The sequence below is a fragment of the Triticum dicoccoides genome, chromosome 4B, assembly GCF_002162155.2.
Source record: "Triticum dicoccoides isolate Atlit2015 ecotype Zavitan chromosome 4B, WEW_v2.0, whole genome shotgun sequence".
Taxonomy (NCBI): domain Eukaryota; kingdom Viridiplantae; phylum Streptophyta; class Magnoliopsida; order Poales; family Poaceae; genus Triticum; species Triticum dicoccoides.
In genome coordinates, this window is record NC_041387.1 from 50322311 (window position 1) to 50326895 (window position 4585).

Here is a 4585-nt window from a genome sequence, read left to right on the forward strand (position 1 = left end):
CCTCTAGGTCTCTAGGTCTCCCAGCATCTCTCTTTCCCCACTCTCTAGGTCTCCCGACATCTCTCTTTCCCAAGCACATGCACTATGTAGAGTGTATCTTTCCCATACACATAAAATGTCGCCCGCAAACGTCTATCTCCCTAGTTATGTGGTTCTCGCACACTCACCTCACACACTCACCTCACACACCACCCCCACTGCAAACAAGCACACTTTGTCTCCTTGCACCACTCTCCTCTTTCTATCTCTCCCACATACGGACCCGCCCCAGCTCCTTCCCTGTATACATAATGCCGTGACTATTTCCATAGCTCCCTACTGTATCATCATTCTCAATCTCGCATGTTGTTCACTACACCATCTATTCTAGATCTCTCATGAAGTCCCTATCACACAATGACTCGTTTCCCTTGCGTCTTTGTACAGAGGCCAATTTTGAACAACATCAACATTGTCTCCCTATCTATACGCCATTTATGGACATAAACGACCCCTCTCTCCCCCCTCTCTTCCTCTCTCCCTCTCTCCATCGCTAGCTCTCTCTCTCTCTCTCTCTCTCTCTCTCTCTCTCGCTCTCACACCCCTCTCCCACACACACTCGATGTCTCTTCCAAATAGTCTGCTCCCCGCCCGCACCCATGCTATCTCGCTACTACACATGTCACACCATCCCCCTTCCCTTATACTAGGTTTACATCATTAGAGGTCTCTCTACTCCACATACACACACTCCCTCTCACTCACAAACGCGCGCACAAACACATAGAGACACACACAAACACCCATTTATCTGGTTCGTCACTCTTTGATTATGTCTATGTGTGTCCACGTTACACAAGACATGAAAAAGAATAAATCTACACGTGCGTAGACCACCTAGTATGCCTACTAGGACTAGAGCAAACCAAAAGCGCACCGCCGTCACCCCCTTCCTTATCGGCGATGGGAAAACCTTTGTTTTACACAGTCGGGAAGTCATTGTGCTAAGGCCCCACATGCTGAAGCATTGAATAGAATGTAGATTCTAGTTTACGAAAACAAGTATCGATAATACATTTGTATCTCCATACTTATATTTCTTCTCTTATAAAAAATGAAGTTGGTGATGATGGTACGCGTGCCATCTTGCAATATAGAACATCTGATCTATATCCGACGGATGGAAATTAAACTAAAAGACACCCGCACCTCTCTCCACATTTGCAGACAAGGCCTTCCCTCGTTCATCCTTATCTCCAACAACCTCACTGTTGAGCAATTAAAAAAGGAAGCCTCTGGAACAAACTGGCTTGGTGGCTGCTACCGGCGTCGTCCATCCCCATGCCTCCGCTGAGTCCGACCATCAATCACCACCATGCCCCACTCCTCTTCACATTATCTCCTATTTCTCAAGATATCATTAGTTTTTACACATGGGATTACTCCCGCATGGGTCAATCACAACAAGTGTTTTATAAAAAAATGCATCTTGATGTTTCGTGCAATGCACGGACATCTTGCTAGTACTCCTACAGAAGACTAAGTTGGTGATGATGGTGTGTCTGCCATCCATCATTTCTGACCATTAGATCTACATCCAACGACTGTGAGGTAAGTTGTTGCCATTTCTCACCAACATCCCACTTCTCTACCAATTTGCAGAAAAACCCATAATTAGTCTCTTAAAACCAACCACATCCCTCCCTCGCCTCACCAAAACAGCCCAAGGAATATATTCTGATTGAAACATAATATATCTCTAGTGATATATGTATATCAAAATTAGAGTGTTTGTATCAAGTTTGTGAATAAGTATTATTCTAATTATGATCCGTTGCAACGCACATGAACATTGCTAGTATTTCCAACCATGCAAAAAAAAATCCTAGTATATAGTTTCGAGTTTTCCATCAAGATATTAGTCACTCATGGTTGATATTTACTTTCAATCATGTACACATATGCACTATGTAACTAGCCTTGCTTATTGGCTTTCAGAGCTTAACTTCCACTCCTACTTACAATATGTAGAGTATTTAACAAAAAACTAGCACTTTCAACCAGCCCTAGGAAGAAACTATTGTAGAAAAAATAGCAAAAACATACCCAAAATTTCTTAATCCACGCCAAAAACTACTAACTAGTGTCGATTAGGCTCGTTTAAACCCGTTTATGACAAGGTTGGCCCACACGTCCGTGCTGACGAGGCACCTTAAACCAACACATTTTGTTTGACCGTTGACATGAGGGACCCACATATGACCTTCTATCCTGTTATTCCCCCTCAAATCATTATTTTTCCTGAACATTACTTCAAACAGTACGGATGCGTGTTCGTCGGTGGCGCCGTTGATGAGCGAGTTGGCCGCCGCTCTGCCGGATGGGCCGGACGCCGCGATGGCCTCCGCACGGGTTGGCAGGCTGGCCCGAGCATGACTCATGAGCGAGTAAACCACCGTGCTGGCCTTCGCTCAATCCAGATGGCTGGCCTTTGCGCAGCGCGCGCGAGCAAGCCGCCGCGCCAATCTAGCTAGCAAACCTTGCAGACAAGCAGCTGGACGGAGCTATCTTGGCTAGCTAGCGGCAGCGAGCGCCGGACGGAGCTGGCATCCGGGTTGCCGCAAGATGGGCTCCGCACCGCCGGCGGTTTTGACCTCGCCTTCTGCCGGCGGCGGTAGCTGTGTCCCATGGCTGAGGATGACTAGGTGGATGGGTCGGAGGTAGGAGGTCACTCGGGGATTTTTGTGCAGATTGACATGTAGGTCCCACAAGTCATAACGCCTAACTTGCCGGTCGAATAGAAGGCATTGAATTAAGGGGCGACATGGGTTGAAACGTGCCTATAACGGCACTTTGTAGAGTAGTCTTTTTTGGTAGGGTTGGTTGGTAAGGGCATGTACAATGGTTGCTAAGGTAGTCTTATCTTAAGTCTGCCATGTATACAAGTGGTAGTACTTTCTTGGCATTATTAGTTGTTTCTTGCCATTATTAGTGGCTTTATGTAAGGAACAATGTACTACTAGCTACAAAAGGCGATTCTACTTTGCGTTGTACTCCAACGAGTACTACTAGTGGTTGCGGGAGTGTATACCTCGTTTTGTGGGTTCGATCCCGGTTAAACGCACAACATCCTTTTTTTAAATAGTAACTTTGCTGCGAGCCAATATTGTACACGGGTAGTTTGAGTTTTGAAGTCGAACGGACGTGCGGCACCACAATCTGGGTGCACTGGATAGCCTAGCCATGTGAACAGGTTTTCCTTCCCATCATCTCGTGGCTCGCGTGCTCGCCCTAGCCGCACCTCGCTTGCAACTTACTCATCAACTAGTAGCATATTTAAACTAGCGCCTCCCAATTAAGCCCAAGGAGCGAGAAAATCCTGGCATGACATTGGGAACTGTGCAATATGGCTCTGTATGTAAAGTGCTACTAGTACTCTACTACTCTGTAGCTTGTGGTGTTGCACGCATGGACTTCACTCCATTATCGGCTCTATAAAAGAAATTCCTCTTAAAGTGATTTTTTTGAAACGGAGGCAAAAGCTTTGCCTCATATCATTCATAAAGAAGGAACTACTAACAAAGTTCAATGAGATCCATTACACCTCCACAAATGGAAGTGAAAAGCCTAGTCTCGCTGTATCAAATAACTCAAATGTTCTGCCCCCACAGTAACCTTCGCTGATAAACAAGCTGCTAGTGTGTGCGTGAGAGGAGCGGCTGAGTAGGCCAGCTATGCGCTTGAATAGAGCACCGAGAGTACCCACTATGCAGGTGTACTTTCCCTGCAATGATAGTACAACGATGGTTCTAGAGAACAGTAGTACCCTCCACTTCCAACTGTAGCTCCTTGGCCCTGAGATTCAAGAGTTCAAAACTGGTGCACTATACTAGAAGTACAGTACATCGCACTACTATTTGAGAAAGTAGTACTAGTACTACTACAGTACGAGTACGTAGTAAATAATAGCCTCACCCCTTCGCTAAGGAACGATTGAGGAGCTACAGTTGGAAGGGACGAGGCCCTACAGTTACTACGCTCTTATCTCCTCCTCGCTAGTTCCCCTCCCCCTGAAGAGAAGGCAATTCGTTGCTGCTCCCATGGATTCTCCAGGTGGTTCTCCTCCTCGTCGGGGCTGGGAGACCTTGGACGGTGATCCTCTGGGAGAAATCGCACACTGCTCCGACGTCCTCACCGCCGCAAGACTCGGTGATTCCTGCGCAACTTTTTCAAGACGGTGCTTAAACATGCTTGGGAAAAGGCCATGCTTGTTGGTCTTCCATGCGTCCTCGAGGAGAAGGTTCTTCTATGGGACAATCCTTCGAACAGTCCACCGCTCCCTGGCCATGGTTGCACGTTGACTCCACTAGAGTTGCTGACGTTGAGAGGTTGTCGGATTTTGTCCGATGAGCAGGTCAGACATGGAGTTTGATCCTGTAGTACTTAGTTATTCCATTTCCATCCCGTAATTTCTCCGCTGCCCACTGTCTTATATATAGGTCTCGGTCGGTGCCAATGAAGATTGGCTTGCATACCTCCAGCCGGATACCACCATCATTTTGCACAAGATCCACAGCAGTGCGGCCGTTCCCGTAGACCCCTTCAC